General features: G+C 39.4%; 1 protein-coding gene and 1 pseudogene across 2 annotated transcripts in view; both read left to right on the top strand.

The window, feature by feature from the left end:
* LOC142698297 (uncharacterized) overlaps positions 1-19,996 on the top strand; it is a 617,727-nt pseudogene that overhangs the window by 136,720 nt on the left and 461,011 nt on the right.
* LOC142675554 (oocyte zinc finger protein XlCOF29-like) overlaps positions 1-19,996 on the top strand; it is a 445,104-nt gene that overhangs the window by 141,351 nt on the left and 283,757 nt on the right. The gene's annotated exons all lie outside the window — the stretch shown is intronic.

Below are 19,996 nucleotides of genomic sequence, written 5' to 3'. Positions count from 1 at the left end.
GCATTTCCCATAATTTAATAATTATAGTTTACCTATTCTTAGAACTTTGCATTGTGCTGTTCCTCTGTTATTCCTCCTAGAAATGTATGAATTATATGACATCTAGGTGTTACCACCTGGGGGCGTGTCCATACAGTCTGGCAATGTCCAATCAGTGCGCACAATATCAGAAGGTGTAGGGACACGACTCTTTCACAAGGGGAATTGTAACACTCTTTTCTCAATTGAATCTTATATTTTCAGTAGGAATTAGAGGACCGGCATAACACTGAGAAAAGATGCTCCAGAATTGTTCATTCATTGTGAAAACTTGTATGTAGTCAACCAGATGTGTGAGGAGAGCCGACAAGTCCTCTATAAAGAGTGTTCTTTGCCTTCCTCTGGGTGAACTGGGGTTTGTAAGTCTAAAAAGTTTAAACTTGATGGACTTAGACCTTGTTTAACCCACTAACTATGGAAGTATGTAAAATGTCTCTCTCTGTCTATCCCGATCAGCCCTAACATTAAAATCACCTGCCTAATAAGCTGGGTTCACACTACCTATTTTCAGGCGTAAACGAGGCGTATTATGCCTCGATTTACGCCTGAAAATACGGCTCCAATACGTCGGCAAACATCTGCTCATTCATTTGAATGGGTTTGCCGACGTACTGTGCCGACGACCTGTAATTTACGTGTCGTCGTTTGACAGTTGTCAAACGACGACGCGTAAAATGACTGCCTCATCAAAGAAGTGCAGGACACTTCTTTTGACGTAATTTGAGCCGTTTTTCATTGAATTCAATGAAGAACAGCTCAAATTTACTGCCGTCAAAGACGCCTCGCATAATGCGAGGAGTAGCAATTACGTCTGAAACGACGGAGCTGTTTTCTCCTGAAAACAGTCTGTAATTTCAGACTTAAAAGGCAGCTATCATGTGCACATACCCATATTGTGTAGGTCGCCTCCGTGCTGCCAAAACAGCTCTGACCCATGGAGACGTGGCATCTCCATGGTATCTGGCACAAGGCGTTAGCAGATCCTTCAAGTCCTGTAAGTTGTGAGGTGCGGCCTCCATGGATCGGACTTGTTCTTCTAGAACATCCTAAAGATAATCGATCAGATTGAGATCTGGGGTATTTGGAGCCAAGTCAACTTCTTGAACCATTCCTGATCAATATTTGCAGTGTGGCCAGGGCATTATCCTGCTGAAAGAGGGCACTGCCGTTAGGAATAACGCTGACATAAGGGGACACTTGTCTGCAGCAATGTTTAGGTAGGTGGTACGTGTCACATTTACATGAATGCCAGGACCAGCAGAACATTGGCCCGATCATCACACTGCCTCCACCTGCTTGTCTTCTTCCCATAATGCATCCTGCTGCCATCTCTTTCCCGGATTAGCGACGCACCTGGCCGTCCACATGATGTAAAAGAAAACGGGATTTATGGGACCAGGCCACCTTCTTCCGTTGCCCAGTTCTGATACTGTCTATTTTAGGTGCTTTTTATGGTGGACAGGTGTCAGCATGGGCACTGTTACTGGTCTGCGGCTACACAGCTCCATAAACAGTAAGCTGCGATGCTCTGCGTGATCTGACACCTTTCTATTATAGCAAGCAGTGACTTTTTCAGTAACTTCTCCTACAGTAACTCTTCAGTGGGTTGGAACCAGATGAGCTCCCCATGCACAATAATGAGTCTTGACCATCAATCACCCTGTTGCCGGTACACCGGTTCTCCTTCCTTGGAGCACTTTTGGTAGGTACGTACCCTTACATACCAGATACACCCCATAAGACTTGGAGTTTTTACGGATACCCTGACCAATTTGACTCTTGTCATTTTACACTTCTCAGTGTTTCAAACAAATTAACTTAAAGAACTGACTGTTCACTTTCTGTCTAATATCTCTCCCCCCCCCCCCCTTTTCAGGCAACTTTGTCACGAGTTCATCAATGTTCTTCACTTTACCGGTCACTGGTTTTAATGTTACGGCTGATCGGTGTATATATGGACGAGGACAGTGTGGTTCGTCTCTCTCGTGGTGCTGTCATAGTCTCACTGAAAACCAATTACTGGTAAATGTACTGATAAATATTATTTTGATATCATGTTATTCGCCATAACAGCACCAGGGAAAGGAAACTTGGGGGTATATAACTGTAGAGCTTCCTCCAACACCTCAGTGGTTTCCCATCCCTTGTAGAGAGGAAACTTGGAGTAGTTGTTTTCCTTACTACATGTACTTTGTCTGATCGAGGGTTCCGTCTCATGATGTTTTGAATTCCCTTATAAGCAGGGATTATTGTTCCAGAGCAATGACCTGGTACTCTCTTGGTTGGCACGGGGCTCTTATAATAGGACCCCAGCCGATTTCAAGTGTATTCACATCCTTAGGAGGCAATTCCAATTGAATACTATGGCGGAGCAGGAAGCCGTTAGTTTCCACCATTCACTCTGGAAGGCCATAATAAAACTGTGGCTTTCAAAGCGCTTGGACTGCGGCACAGGTGGTGAGGAGCACAACATTGTAATTTCAGCTCTAATCAGTAAACACAAAAGTGTGGAGAGAAGTGTCTGATATATAGATAGATATACAGTAGTCATGTATTCAGTCACTGTGTGTTTCCTACAGATGGATCCAGTAGGAGAAATCCACCAGGGAGATGTCCCAGTCCTCTGTATTCCCAGGACTGTCCAGAGGAAAATCACAATGTCCCAGAGAATCATCAGGTAGATGAAGCTGAGCCCTATACGAGATCTATATAGGGGGTGTGGGGCTTTTTGTTCCTGCAGTCATAGATGTGGTCATAGATTTTGGTGGTTTCTTATGTTGATCTGTTAGATTCTTCGCACTCTGCTGTATTGTACTGAATTGTTACATATGTGAAATCAGGGGGAAGATCTGACTAATATTAAATCAAAGGATGAAGAAGAGCGGATGAGGGGCGATCAACCATGTAATAGTGAAGTGGAGGAGGAAATTCCAGGAGGTGTTACCACAGGTCAGTAATAATGAATTTAGAAAGTGAATTGGGAGGTTTGGTAAGGTGGGGTTCCTCCTTAGTTCTACTTTACAGTAACACGTCAGACAATGTGTTATACGTAGTGCAGGACCTGAGGGAGCTGTGACTGCACATAGAAGTTCTCTACAAGGTGATCTATGGATCCGGTCATGCACTAGGCTTAGTCAGATTTTGGGGGCATCCGCTGCGATTAACATCTGCACTAACAGCTGGGATCTGAGAATACCCAGTTTAACTACTTGAGCACCGTGATCACTGCTGATAAGCGGCTCTCGTTGACATTTCCGGCTTTGCACTGTGTGTGAGCCCTGTCTTTTTTTTTTGTGGCGTTTTTCCTGACTTTTTTTTTTACAGGCAGTTGTTGCATGAGAATTTGTAGTAAAATATAACATGCACTGCACACAATGGGCGTTTTTTTTATTTGTGTTTTTTTTCTGCCCTTTCGGTGCTTTTGTGTTTTTGCTTCCGTGGCATTTTTTTCAAAACGCAGCCTGCTTCTCTATAGAATCTGAAAAACGTCAGAATTTTTTTTACAAATGTACGAATAAAACCCCCCCAAAATACTCCAGATGAAGCGCTTGTAAAACACGCGTGAATTTTATGGCGTATTTACAACTCAAGAATTGACGCGCAGCATATTTATTGCAAATTTCTGCGACTATTTCCATTCCTCGGTATGAGGCTTTCAGAAATTCATGCACAGAAACTTTTCTATTCACGAGTCACCGCTGTAGAAGTTTCTGCAACAAATCTGCCGCGTCTGAATTTATTATAAATGTCAGTACATTGTGGAGGAACTAAATACCGCCTATCACTTACATTTTGTGGGAAAGGGTTAAACATCATTTTGATATAGTCAACAACAAAAAACATGCGTTTTGGTACTTTTTTAAATTTATTTGGTACAACCATTACTAATCCCCAAATAATAACATCTGAGAAGAAAGATCCTCATTATCGTTCTATATTTAATATGGGACCGGGACAAGAATTGAGGAACTATTAGAAAACACACAAGGTCCCCATTACAACTCTGCACACAAGTGTTGTTTTTTATTTTTCTGGGTAATCTAATCTTCCAGATCCATGATTATTAGGAAGCTCATATTTCACATGTAATTCTGGTATAAACAAAGATGTTGCAGTGATGATCACCTGCACTCAGAGGCCACTCCACGATGTCCTTCTTATTAGTACTTGATAGGACCCTCTTTCCCCTTAGAGCAGCCTGAATTCTTAGTGAAATTATATTACAATGTAGTGGAAACCTTCATGACCGATTCTGATTGATAACCTCACTCTGTATATTCCACTACATCCTAAAGATGTTCTATAAAATTGTGATCCGGTGACTTTCCAGCCATTAGTATATAGAGACCTCATTATCATGTCCGTGAATTCAGACGGAGATGTGTGCTTTGTGTCATGACGCTTTATCTGTGGTCAAGATTAGATTGTCAATGACAATATTAGGTTCCTGTAATAAAGTGATTCCCAATTGGTATTAAAGGGTCAAATGTGTTGGCAGAGGACAGGTGGGATTGTCAGACGGTAATTGGTTTTGTAAATATTTTTGTTTTTTTCAAGTTAAGGTTTATGTAAAAAAAGTGGTGACAGGGTGTAGGCCAGAATCTTGGACTTAATCATTGATAGATTTTAAAGCACACCTATGTTTTTATCAAAAAGTTCAAAATAGTCACGCTACTCAATCTCCAACGATGTTATGCTGTCGTACCCGCATTTTAGAGCTTTGAAAATTTTTGCAAATAAAAGCAAAACTGTACAATTTTGCCGTGATTTTTGTGAAGTCACGACATAATTCCAGGATTTCCTGCGATTCTCTGCAAAAAGTCAAATTTTTAGCATGACGTGAGATCCCTGTACATGCAACTTTTTAGTTATTTTTGAGAAATACTTGCAGCAAACGTTAGACATTTAGAGCAAAGTGCACATGGGAGTCAGAAATGTTGTGACTTTGGGAATTTCTTTTATCGAACCAGAGAGAGATGCAAGAAGCTACTGCAAGGATTACATGAGAGAGTTCAGTCACACTATGAGTACAGGGAGCTTTAGCAGAGAGAGTCTTCCCCATTTTCTACAGTCTGTCTACTCTTCTCTGTAACTAGAGACTGAATTTGCAGGAAAACCGAGGGTGGACAACAAATTATAGAAAAGGAGTCACCTAGTGGCAGTGACTTCATGCAGACTTTGCAAGGATAAAACAGAATTTTTTTGAAAATTAACACAAGTTTTTAATGAACAGTCCATTTAAAGTGTTTTTTTAAAGATTTATAAGGCTGGAATTAGGCATTCCATTTTTGTGGCAGCATTTGGTGCAGTTTTTTTAGCCAAATCCAGTGGTGGTTTTGAAGGGAATGGCTCAAACCTTTCTTTCCTGCTGGATCCACTTCTGATTGACTATAAAAAAAAGAAACTGCATGCAGCGTAATAGGTCATAAATGTGTCTACTTTATGTTTTGAAAAATTTTAAAATCACAAAATCCATTTTTAATCCTAACAGAAGATGCCTATGAGAACTCGATCAATTATGAAGTAGAAGATGAAGATATAAAGCAGCAGTCTTCAGGAGACAACCTGATTACCATTAATGTACATCCAGGACTTCATAGTAAAGATCTGTTATTTATTTCCCCTAATCATGAGGAACCTTCGACTGACCAATCCCAGATTATTACCAATAGTATAGCTCAAAAAGGGGGTAAAAGATTTCAATGTGGTAAACAGGTCACAAAAATCTCAGGTCTTTTTAAGCACAGAAGAATTCTCACAGGGGAGAAGCCGTATTCATGTTCAGAATGTGGGAAATGTTTTACATACAAATCATATCTTGTTATACATGAGAGAAGTCACACAGGAGAGAAGCCGTATTCGTGTTCAGAATGTGGGAAATGTTTTACATACAAATCACATCTTGTTATACATGAGAGAAGTCACACAGGAGAGAAATCGTATTCATGTTCAGAATGTGGGAAATGTTTTCCATATAAATCACATCTAGTTATACATGAGAGAAGTCACACAGGAGAGAAGCCATATTCATGTTCAGAATGTGGGAAATGCTTTACAGATAAATCACATCTTGTTAGACATCAGATGATTCATACAGGAGAGAGGCCATATTCATGTTCAGAATGTGGGAAATGTTTTCTATATAAATCAAGTCTTGTTGCACATGAGAGAATTCACCCAGGAGAGAAGCCGTATTCATGTTCAGAATGTGGGAAATGTTTTACAGATAAATCAATTCTTGTTAGACATGAGAGAAGTCACACAGGAGAGAAGCCGTATTCATGTTCAGAATGTGGGAAATGTTTCACAGCTAAATCACATCTTGTTAGACATGAGAGAAGTCACACAGGAGAGAAGCCGTATTCATGCTCGGAATGTGAGAAATGTTTTACACAAAAATCAAGTCTTGTTAAACATGAGAGAATTCACACAGGAGAGAAGCAATATTCATGTTCAGAATGTGGGAAATGTTTTACACAAAAACCACATCTTGTTAAACATAAGAGAATTCACACAGGAGAGAAGCTGTATTCATGTTCAGAATGTGGGAAATGTTTTACACAAAAACCATATCTTGTTAGACATGAGAAAACTCACAGAGGGGAGAAGTCATTTTGATGTTATATATATATATATGTGGAAAATGTTCTCATGGACATACAATTTTTAAACTCATCAGAATAAAAAAAAAAATCTTGTTTGGAATGTGGGAAAAACTATGAGCAAAAAAATATTTATAACTCATCAGGTTATTCACAGACAATAATCCCTTGGCGATGCAGCCAATTATGGACTTGTGAACACAGCCCCATTGTTTTAAAATCTGATGTGTCACTTTGTGAGATTAATTTAAACGTCCTTTAACCTTTCCTGATATCTGCCGCATAGCAATGTTGGAAAAGCATTTCCACATACCGATGCGATGTACATGTATGATGGGGAGTCTGCACCATCATCAGCGTGTGTCAGCTGTACAGTTCTGGCCAAAGGTTTTGAGAATGACACAAATTTTGGTTTTCACAAAGTTTGCTACTTCGGTTTTTATTGCGGCAATTTGCCTAAAAGGGGTTGGCCAGTTTACTATGAAAGGCTTTTAATATGTGGCTGGAGGCAAAACAAAACACTTACTAATATAAACTCTTCAGCCCTTCTGCCTTTTTCTCCAGTATAAGAAAGCCACTCCCCAGGTGAAAAGTGACCAATCAGCGTCATATACTTCCCTTGATTCATGTCCAGCTGTACTCGCAGCACAGTGTGATCTCGCGAGATCACGCTGTGCATTCACTTATTCCCAAAGTAACTTTAGCGGAGTGTCCGGAGAATGAAAAGACATCACCTCCAGCTAGGATAGCACAGCGTGATCTCGCGAGTACAGTTGGACATAAATGAAGGGAAGTGTATGATGCTGATTGGTCAACGTCATACACTTCTCTTTGCAACGCCCACTTGGTGAAAAGTAAAAAAAAAACGCCCAGTTGGGCATTTAGAACAAATTTGCATAAAAATACTCATAACTCGGTCAAAAATAAAAGTTTAAAAAAACAAAAACAATAAATATAACCTGTTGTTATCTACATTACATCGCCTATCAGATTAGTTAGGAGATAGGGCACTTATAAACTGGTGACAGCCTCATTAACCTGTACATTCTCAAATAGGCTCTTTGGTAATATACATCTGGGCCTGAATTAAAAGTATACTATACGTGATATCATTTCTGATATTACCCAAAAGGTATATCACTCTATGCAAATTTACATGTCCCTCTCAGCTCATTGGCTGAGCGGAGTCACCCGATGATTCATGGCTACTTTCTGTTACTTTTGCTCTCCCTTTCCCCCACAATAGAGACTTCATGATGCTGTCCTGGGGGTGCTATTGCAAACACTAGGTTAGCGCTATTAGGGCATCTAATACAGAGCTCTGTCTTCTTTCCTTTATAATTAATCTATGTTACTGGATTATGTACATACAACTCTACAGACATATCCTACATATATGTATTAGGGACATCTGTATGTGAATCAAAGGGACCCGATCTACAATGGAGAGTATATTAAGATTTTCATGTAAGTTGCTATGGTATTTAAGTATATTTTATTTTAATTTTTTTCAAAGTGATAGATTTATTTAAAAAAATTTCACAAATTTGTAACGTTTTACAGCATAATAATCAGTACATGAAAGAAGAGTACATTTACAGTAATAACACAAAATAGGGAGGATGTCGTTCAGTTATATAACTGGGATAGAACTAATAATTATTTCCCTATTCTTTTTCCTTCACTTTGCTTTTTCTTCCCTCTTCCCCCTTGTTTTTTTTTCCCTTCCCATCCCAAATTACCACAAGATCATGTGCTGGGAAAATATATTTTAAATAAAAACTAAAAGAAATTCCAAAAAAGAAAAATTATTAAATTAAATTTAAACAAAAAGATAGGAAACTAGAAAACATATTAAAACTTCATAATTGGAAATTTCTTAATCCAAGGATCCCATTAATCCGTAAAGAGTATATTGTTCCCTTTTGGACAGGAAAATCTATGCTCAATGTGAATACATTTGTTTACTCTCGCCTCCCAAGTTTTTACGAATGGGAGAGCTGAGGAGAGCCACTTTGCTGTAATTTCTAACCAGGCTAAGAATAATAATTGACATATCGGTATGTAATTTCTTCCTATTTGCAGAATCATGGATAAATCTAAGAGACATACCTTAAGATCCAAGGGAGTAGTACAACGGAAGATGTATTCTAAGTAGGTAGTTATTTCCATCCAATATTTACTTAGTTTGGGGCAGCACCAGGTGAGGTGTATCCAGTCGGCCTCCGGTTCTTGACATTTTGGACAACTATCCATTAGTCTTAGACCTATGTTTTTTAACCCCTTAATGACCAGGCCTGTTTGGACCTTAATGACCAAGCCAGATTTGTCAAATCTGGTATGTCTGACTTTATCAGAGAATAACTCTGTGAAAGTTTTGAATATCCAAGTAATTCTGACATTGTTTTTTCGTCACTTGTTGTACTTTATTTTAGTGGTAAAAGTAGACTGATACAATTTGTGGAAATTAATTAAAAAATAGAAAAATGGAAGAAATTTTGTAAAAATTAAAATTTTTCCCTATTTTCAACTGCAATATGTCACATATGTACACACATTCTGTACAATTTTTTTTAATTAAATATATATTTCCATCTCTTTACTCTATTTTGGCAGCACTTTTGAAAAAATAAAATAAATTTTCAGCAATTTAGAGGACTTACAAATTAAATAATAATTTTATAAATTTTGAAGTACATTTTGTTTTCCTGCACCAAGCCAGGTTTTCAGAGGCTCATAGGTCTCAGAATGATGGAAACCCCCACAAATGACCCCATTTAGACGACTAGACCCCTTAAGGTATTTATCTAGGGATATAGTAAGTATTTTGACCCCACAGTTTTTGCTAAATTTAAAGGAACAGTGTCATCACAAATTATTTTTTTATATGTTAAAGATGTTAGTGCTTTATTAAAAACGTTTATATTTATTTGTGTGTTTGTGTTTTACTTTTTCTTATTTTTACACTTTTTCTTCCCTATGGGGGCTGCCATTTTTTGTTCCATTTCTATATGTGTCGATTAACGACACATACAGACATGGAATACGGCAGCCACAGTCCCATAGGGACTGCGAACGGCTCCCGTCCCATTCACTTCTGTGTACGGCATCTGTGTGGGAACTGCGCATGCGCCGCTCCCACACAGTCCAATTTGAAATTGGCGCCGTCCGGCGCCATTTTCCTGTGGACCGGAAGTCGCGGCCGGACAGTAATATTACTACTTCCGGTCGCGGCTTCCGGACTTGTGCACTTGGACCAGCGGCAGCAGACGGAGCGGACGGGCCGGAGGGAGCCGCGGCGGCAGGAGCAGGTAAGAGATTTCAATGTATGTTCGTGTTTATGTGTGTTTACTACTGTATGTAAACCTACTACACTGTGTGTTAGCTCAAAAAATGGCGACACACAGTGTAGGAGGTTACACCGTTCAAACCCCTCGTTTATCCCGGCACTAGCCAGGATAAAGGAGGGGGGGATGCTGAGAGCTCACTAGAGCGAGGGCTTTTTACCCAATTTTGCAATGCTGCAATTTTGGGAATAGCTCCATCTAGTGACCAGAAATGGGAAATATTATAAATTAGAATTAATTTATAATATTTTCTGACTCGTGAAAAAAATAAAAAAAATTTGAACAATGTTTAATCACACACACACTAAATGTTTAATTTAAAAAAAAACAAACATGTTTTTCTGGCAACACATTCCCTTTAATACATAGCAGGTGAAAAAAAAGTCACTTTATTAATAAAAGTATCAGTTTGAAGACCGATTTCTTTGTAAAGCGGACATGAAAATGAAGAAACACACCACAAAATATATCACCCTGTTTCTCCGGTTTTCAAAAATACCCACATTGTGGCCCTAATGCGTTGCCTGGACACACAGCAGGGCCCAAAAGGAAGGGAGCACCCGGAGGCTTTCAGGACTCATATTTTGCTTGAAAATGTTAAATTTTCTCATTTTTACAAGGGATAAAGGAGGAAAAAAACAAACACTTTTTATAAAGCAATTTCTCCCGAGTACGGAAATACCCCATATGTGGTCATACGGTTTTTCATTAGAAATTAATTAACCCTATCCATTTTTTCCTCTATTTTAGATTTTCACTCCTTGCCTTCCAAGAGCCATAACTTTTTTATTTTTCCATCAATAGATTGGTGTGAGGGCTTATTTCTTGTGGGAAGAGCTGTAGTTTTTATTGGTACCATTTTCTGGTATATAAAAAGTTGTATTACATTTATTTTTTAGAGCTAAGGTGACAAAAAAAACAAAACATCAATTTTGGCGGTTTCAAATATTTTTTTTTTTTAAGGTGTTCACCGTGTGAATTAAATAATGGTATACTGTAATAGTTCGGACTTTTACGGATGTACCAATACCAATTTTGTTCATTTTTTTACAATACTTTAGAAGAAAAATGGGAAAAGGTGTTTTTTTTAACTTTAAAAAAAATTCTCACTACTAATGACTTTAATTCTGCTACACATTTTATTAATCCCCTTAGGGGACTTGATCCAGCGATCATTGGATCGCTGGTACAATACACTGCAATGCTAATGTATTGCAGTATATTGTTATTCTTAGGCTGGATTCACACGAGCACATTACGTCCGTAATGGACGGAACGTATTTCGGCCGGAAGTCCCGGACCGAACACAGTGCAGGGAGCCTGGCTCCTAGCATCATAGTTATGTACGACGCTAGGAGTCCCTGTCTCGCTACAGGACAACTGTCCCGTACTGAAAACATGATTACAGTGCGGGCCAGTTGTCCGGCAGCGAGGCAGGGACTCCTAGCATCGTACATAACTATGATGCTAGGCGCCCGGCTCCCTGCACTGTGTTCGGTCCGGGACTTCCCAGCCGAAATAAGTTCCGTCCATTACGGACGTAATGTGCTCGTGTGAATCCAGCCTTACAGGCTTCTGTAACAGAGCGATTGCTGTACCTGTCCGTTAGTCCCGGGTGTCAGCTGTAATACACAGCTGACACCCGCAGCGTATGGAGCAGGCTCAGCACGTGAGCCCGCTCCATACATCAACCCCCGCACAATGACGGGCAATTAAGTCATAGTGCGCAAAGGGGTTAATGCATTGCAATTTTCCACTGATATGCCATTTTAGTGCATAATATGTTGTGCACAGTTTGTGCCACAGAAGACAAATACCTCATAAAACGTTAAGTGGGTTCTGACAGGTATGGCGATGCCATATATGTGGGCGCAAACTGCTGCTTGGGAACGCTGCAGGGCTCAGAAGGGAGGGAGCGCCATTTTGCTTTTGTAGCGCAGATTTTGCTTGGTAGTAGTTTTATTTGGGGTTTTGCTGGTATTTCAGTTTATACTGTGGGGGCATATGTAGGCTGTGCGGAGTACATCAGGATATATGCAATCTGTGCAGGGTACATCAGGGCATAAGAGGGTACAATAATTGGGTAAATAAAAAATAATTCATAGATATGTGACCGGTGTCGCACTGATAAATGGCACCCGATCTTATCCGCTTTTGGAACACTGCACATTTTGCATCGCCATATTCTGAAATTTTTTCACCTCCGGAGCCGCGTGACAATCTGTAGTTTTCATTGGTACCATTTTGGAGTACATGCGATATTTTGATCACTTTTTATTACATTTTTTTGCAATCCTGACCAAAAACCAGGAATTCTGACGTTTTTTTAGGTTTGTTTTTGCGGCGTTCACCGTACGCTATAAATGAAATTTTTACTTTATTCTGCGAGTTGGTACTATTACGGCGATACCATATGTATATAGGTTTTTTTCCTTTTTTTAGCGTTTGCACAATACAATCACTTATTTATAAAAAAAAAAATTTTACCATATTCTGAGAGCCATAATTTTTTTATTTTTTAGTCAAAAAAGCTGTGTAAGGGGTTGTTTTTTGCGGGACGGATAGAAGTTTTTATTGGTACTATTTTTGGGTACATGCGACTTCTTGATCACTTTTTATTCTTTATTTTGGGAGTGGTGGTGACCAAAACAATTGCGATTCTGTCGTAGTTTTTTATTGATTTTTTTTGGGAGGATCATCGTGCAGGAAAAATAACATTATAGTTTTATAGTTGGAGTCGTTACAAACGCGGTGATACCAAATATGTGTACTTTTTTTCCATCAATATTTTTTTATTGAAATTTTTTTCAAGATGACAAATATAATACACAATAACCACAAACACCTGGTTGTACAAAAACGCATTATAGCACATAATATACTTAGTACATAGAACTAGCATAGTGTCGTAAATTGGCAACTCAGAATCATTCTAAGCACCCACACATTTATACAAAGTACTAACCATGCGGAGAGAGAAAATACATTAAAACATGTTGCATGTGGTCAACACACACAAAAAGGCCCTGAAAATAGGGCAAAAGAATATGTACAGAAAACCAAAAAAATAGAGAGTTTCAGGTTTAAATTTATCGGTTTCAAACATGTATTATGGGGATATACAATTTTGAGAAAAAAGATGCCAATTCTTCCAGGTCTCTACATACTGCGGGTATTTGTGATCTTTATATGCCATCATTTTTTCGTAAGCACATGTAGTATTTAGCATGTCATATATTTCCCCAACAGAGGGAAGGTTCACACTCTTCTAATACCTAGTTATCCCTAATTTAGTAGCCAAGAGGATATGTGCCACAAGTACCCTATTTTCTATAGATACTTCATTTATTCAGAGAAAAAGAAGTGCTAAAGATGGTGATAGCGGAATGACCCTATTGCACAACCCGGAAAGCAGTTGAAAGATCGATGACCATAGAGGAGCAAGACAAGGGCAAGACCATATTATATGTATGAGAGTACCTCTGTGCCCACAACCCCTCCAGCAAAGATCAGAAGAACCCGGGTACATACGGCTCAATTTATCGGGTGTATAATACCATCTGAGGGCTCTTTTGATAGCGGCTTCATAATGAGATACTCCTTGAAATTCCTTGTTTCTACTTTTAAATGTGTATGTCCATTGGGATACAGCGAAGGTCTGGCCTAGGTCCTTCTCCCAAGCAAGGAGGGGGGAGGTTTTAATAAACGAGGATTTAGAGCCAATTACAGAATAAAGGGGTTTAAGGCGGACTGGGGTATCTGATGGGGCTGACCATAATTGGAATACGTCCGCATTGGCTAAAAGTACGCTCAAATCCATAGTAGGTAAGAAATGTCTAATTTGTAAGTACTTATAAAAATCTCTATGTGAAATACCATATTTATGGGTCAGTTCTGAATACGGGACTAACTTCCCGCCATCCAATAGATCCGTTAAGTATACTATACCTCTCTCTTTCCAAGAGTCCAGTTTCATGTCTAGAAGAGCAATGTGAAATATCTCAATAGGTGTTACATGCTGTAAAGAAATTTGGGAAGATTCGCTACCAGAGTGAAATTTTTTCCAATAAAACAGAGAAGTAGACAAAAATAGGGAAGACGGGCTGGTAAAGCTATTGTAGTCAAAGCCGCTATCAATAAAGCCCTCAGTTTTTGACCCGGAGCTAAAAAGGTCTCTATATGTATCCAATGTTGAGACACATCCCCAATCCACCAATTCCTTAATAACGATACTTGAGTTGCGTAATAATAATCTGAAGTGTTAGGCAGACTTAACCCGCCAAACTTTTTATCTCTGTTAAGGATTGAAGAGGCAATTCTAGCTTTGCCCGGTTTCCAAATGAAGTTGTTTAACATTTTCTGTATTTTATTAAAAAAGGAAGCTGGTAGACGAATAGGGACGGTTCTGAAGATATACAAAATTTTGGGCAGAATTAACATTTTGAAGGCTGCTATACGACCCACCCATGAGATTTCAGATTTATTATACAATTGCATATCTTGTTCTATAGTTTTCAACAAAGGGATGTAATTATATTTATATAAATCCTGTACCGAGGTAGTGACCTCTATACCAAGATACCTCACATGTTGTGACTGCCAATCCATCGGGAATTTACATTTTAGCGAAGCCATTGCTTCCGCCTGGATATTAAAAGGCAAGATTTGGGATTTATGCTCATTAATTTTGTATAGGGAGAGAGATCCAAATTCCTTAATTACCGCCATTGCTACCTCCAAAGATGTCTCCGGCTGCTCCAGTGTCAGCAAGATATCATCAGCAAATAGCGAAATACAATGCTGTCTATCACCTATCCGGACCCCTCTAATTTCTGAGTGTGACCTAAGCGCTTGGGCCAATGGTTCTATACACAATACAAATATAAAAGGGGTCAAGGGGCACCCCTGTCTGGTTCCATTCGTTATATTAAAACTCTCAGATAGTGCTCCATTCACAAAAACCTTTGCAGAGGGTGTAGAGTATAGTGCTCTTATAGCTCTTAATATTCCATCCTGTATTCCTATTTTTTCCAACACTGAGAAGACAAACGACCATCGCACCCGGTCGAATGCCTTCTCCGCGTCAAGAGTCACCATTACCGACGCCCTACCTGAACTTTGTACAAAGTCCATAATGTTAAGAATCCTCCTGGTGTTTTCCGTGATTTGTCGGCCCTTCACAAAGCCCACCTGATCTCCTCCTATCAATGAGGGTAATAAAGGTGCCATACGATTAGCTAAAATTTTCGCATAAATTTTTACATCCGTATTTAACAACGAGATCGGTCTAAAATTTTGCGGGGCATCTGTAGATTTCCCAGGTTTCGGGAGCGTAACAATCATTGCTGAAAGCATTTCCCTTGGAAATGACCCTTCATTAAAAGCATGTACTAGAGTAGAATGCAAATGTGGGAGCAAAATATCCAGGAAGGTTCTATAATAGATATTTGTTAGTCCATCTGGACCAGGAGCTTTCTGCACAGGTAGGGCCCTAATTACATCCTCTATTGATAGCTTTGTAATGGGAGAACTCAGGGTCTCCCGTTGTTGTTGGGAGAGAGTAGGGAGGCTTAGGTTACTCAGAAAGTGGGCACTAGAAGGCGCAGGGTCTCTTAGAGAACCATTCTGATCATCTAAATTATATAGGTCGGAATAGAATTCCATAAATTCCTTAGCTATGTCCTGGGGGTCATATATTTTTGACTGGGAAAATTGACGAAAAAGATACGGAATCCTAGTTTTGCACTCCTTCTTTTTTAAGTGTCTAGCCAACAACTTTATAAAATTATAACTGAGAAACATATTGGAGTTAATTACTATTAATGTGAGGCACATGTAGGTTCAATTCATCATCACACCTCGCGCCTCACATCAGAAAATGGAAGAACTTTTTTTTAATTACTGTTGGCAAAGTATCGAATTGGTATCGAAATCGCAATACTAAACGAAGTATCTGTATCGAAGTCTAAATTCTGGTATCGTGACATCCCTACCCCCGACTATATTATACATATATCTTCTATACTACTGTGTCATGCTACAAGTGATGACATGGAGACAAGTGATAAATAAGGCTCTGTTCACACCTTGAATGGCACCGGACATGACTTGTAATGGGGTCCATTGGGTTACACTGTGGTGTCCATTATTTCCCTCTTAATAAATTTGGGGCATTTCATGCGGACCTAGTTCACTTTACACCTGGTGTATGAAACACCAGTCCTAATAAATCCCCCTATGACTTCAGAAGGTGATGATGGAGTTACCTGTATTCTGCCCTTGGTCTTCATCTTCTGATCTGAGCATTGAGCTCCGGCTTATACATGATAGTATTATTATAATGGAATCTTCTGATGTCAGAATGTTTATACAGATACAGGACGTCACATGACATCACAGAATGACATGTGGAATTATACTGATGTCATCTTATGATGTCACAATGTGTACTGAGCTACAGGCCCCCATATTATTCCTCATCTCGAATAGTAAATGCATCTGCTTGTAAGACAGGCAGTTATACCACACAAAATAGTTACTAGTTTACGTTTCTCATTTGTCTACTTTATTTTTGCATCGTCTTTTGAACATTCTTTTATTTTTGTAGGACGTTACAAGGTTTAGAACTTTAACAGCAATTTCTCACATTTTCAAGAAAATTTCAAAAGGCTATTTTTACAGGGACCAGTTCAGTTGTGAAGTGGCTTTAAGGGGCCCATACAATACAAACCCCATAAATCACCCCATTTTAAAAACGGCACCCCCTTCAAAACAGCATTTAGAAAGTTTCTTAACTCTTTAGGCGTTTCATAGGAAATAAAGCAAAGTAGAGGGGAAATTTATAAATTTAATTTTGTTTTTTGCCAAAATTCATTTGTGATACAGTTTCTTTCTGTAACACAGAAGGTTTTACCTGAGAAATGCAACTCAATATTTATTCCCCAGATTCTGCAGTTTTTAGAAATATTCCACATGTGGCCCTAGTGTGATAATGGACTGAAGCACCAGCCTCAGAAGCAAAGCAGCACCTAGTGGATTTTGGGGTCTCCTTTTTTCTAGATTATATTTTAGGCACCATGTCATGTTTGAAGAGGTCTTGTGGTGTCAAAGCAGTGGTATCAAAGCAGTGGAAACCCCCAAAAAGTGACCCCCATTTAGGAAACTGCACCCCTCAAAGAATTTATCTAGGGCTTTAGTTTTGACCCCACAGGTCTTTTGCTATATTTATTGGAGTTAGTCTGTGAAAATGAAAATGCACCCCAACATTTGTAAAGCATCTTCTCCCGATTATGGAAATACCCCATATGTGGTAATAAACTGATGTTTGGACTCATAGCAGGGCTCAGAAGGGAAGGAGCACCATTTGGATTCTGGAGCGCAGATTTTGCTGGATTGGTTTTCAGTGCCATGTCGTGTTTGCAACGCACTGGAGCGACCAAAACAGTGGAAACACCACAAAAATGACCCCATTTAGGAATCTACACCCCTCAAGGAATTTTTGTAGGGGTATAGTTAGCGTTTTGATCCCATAGGTTTTTTGCAGACTTTAATGGAATTAGGCTGTGAAAATGAATATCAACATTTTTGTCCACTAAAATGTTGAATTTTTTAATTTTCACAAGGGATAAAGTAGAAAAAGTCACCCCAAATTTGTAAAGCAATCTCTCCCGAGTACGACATTACCCCACATGTGGTAATAATTGATTTTTTTAATAGAAATTAATTAACCTTTGCAGGACTTATCCTTTTTTGCTTTTCTATTTTAGTTTTTCACTCCCCGTCTTCCAAACGCCATAACTTTTTTTATTTTTCCATCAATAGAGCGGTGTGAGGGCTTATTTTTTGCGGGAAGAGTTGTAGTTTCTATTGACACCATCTAAAGTACCATATAATGTACTGGGCAACAAAAAGTTAAATTCTTTGCGGGGTGAAATTGGAAAAAACTGCAATTCCTCCACTGTTTTTTGGGTTTCGTTTTAACCGCTTTCACCGTGCGGTAAAAATTACAACTTACCTTTATTCTGCGGGTCAATACAATTACCGTGATACCTAAATTATATGATTTTTTTTTTTATATTTTGCTACATTTACAAAGAAAAAACTATTTGTTAAAAAAAATAATTGTATCAACACATTCTGCGAGCCATTTTTATTATTTGGTCGATTGAGTGGTGTGGGGGGCTTATTTTTGGCGGGACGAGCTATAGTTTTTATTGGTAAAATTTTTTGGTACATACGTTTTGATCACTTTTTATTACATTTTATTTAGAGATATGGTGACCAAAAAACAGTGATTTTGCGTTTTAAATGCTTTATTTCTTACGATGTTGACCATGCGCAATAAATTACATTTTACTTTATTCTGCGGGTCGGTACGATTACGGCGATACCATATGTATACAGTTTTTTTTTGTTTTGCAGCATTTGAACAATAAAATAAATTTTTTTTTATATTTATTTTCTGTGTCCCCATATTCTGAGAGCCATAACCTTTTTATTTTTCAGTCACAAAAGCGATGTAAGGTCTTGTTTTTTGCGGGACAGGTGTTAATTTCTATTGGTACTATTTTGGGGTACATGCGACTTTTTGATCACTTTTTATTCTATATCTTGGGAGTTGTGGTGACCAAAAAAACGATGCTGGCATAGTTTTTCATTTATTTTGTTTGTGGTGTTCACCGTGGTTTTATAGTTTGGGTCGTTACGAACGCGGTGATGCCAAATATGTAAGTTTTTATTATTTTCCTATAATAAAAGACTTATTTTTACACTTTTGTGAAACATTTATATGAAACTTTTTTTTACTTTTTAAACTTTCTTTTTTTACCTGCAGCTCTGATCGCTGCCAGAATACATTACACTACCTAAGTATTGTAATGTATTCCATCTGTCAGTGTGACGTCACAGTCACTCTGACAGTAGATCTATGAGGACCATCCAGAGGCCATCACAAGCATCAGCAACCTCCACAATTGCATGGGGGCTGCTGATGCGCTACAAACCCCCCAAATGCGGAGATCGCAATCGAGCGCCACATTTAAGGGGTTAATTTCCTAAATCAGCGGTGATGAGCCGCTGATCGGCAACAGTGGAATGTCAGCTGTCGTGGACAGCTGAGCTCCCGTTTCCCGATGCACACTGTCACCGACAGTGTACATAGTGAACGACACAGTGACTTCCTGTCACTCTGACCGGAAGCATATCAGGAGGCTGGTCCTGATAGGCTTCCATACATGGCATACACAGAGGCCATTGTTTGGCCTCCGGTCACCATGCTAGCCATCGGCAAACCTCACGATTTCATTGCGAGGCCTGCCGATGTGCTAGAAACCCCTAAAATGCGGCGATTGCAATCGATCACCACATTTAAGGGCTTAATTGCCGAAATCAGTGTAAGTGAGCCGCTGATCGGCAACAGTGGAGTGTCAGCTGGCCTCCCAGTTCCCGGTGCACAATATCGCCTACATTGTGCACCGGGAACCGCGCAGTAACTGTACGTCCTCGTGCACTAAAACACTGGCCACCAGGATGTACAGTTGCGTCGTGGTGCGCCTAGGGGTTAAAAAGGGGAAGGGTCAGCCAGCTTGCACAAGGAGCAGTGGCAGGAGAACCAAGAGGTGAGTGCCGGCAGCAAGAAAGGCCGCCAGGAGCATAGAAAGGAGGAGAGGTGCGGCACTGGCCAGGAGATGCTGAGGACCTGTAAGTATATGGTGGAGGCTTGGAGCAAGAGGCAGCAGAAACCATTACAGTGACTGCCTGCTTTCGGTTTGTTAGGAAATTGTGGAGCGTGGATGTTCTCAGTGGTCTCCCAGAACCTCTCCTCAAGACCAAAATTTTTCCAATTGATGAGGAAGAGCAGTTGCCTCTGGACCTCTTGACATCCAAGATTTTGAACTCAATTTAAGCATCAGGTCTGGAAGAGGAGACTGGTGGGCGTGAAACTATTCTGGGGAAGTGATTCATGATCAGAGGTTTGAGTAGGAATACATGAAAGGCATTGGATATACA

Source organism: Rhinoderma darwinii, chromosome 1 (genome assembly GCF_050947455.1).
Source record: "Rhinoderma darwinii isolate aRhiDar2 chromosome 1, aRhiDar2.hap1, whole genome shotgun sequence".
NCBI lineage: Eukaryota > Metazoa > Chordata > Amphibia > Anura > Rhinodermatidae > Rhinoderma > Rhinoderma darwinii.
The sequence above is the reverse complement of the archived record's forward strand: the minus strand, read 5'-3'. Positions and strand labels throughout refer to the sequence as shown.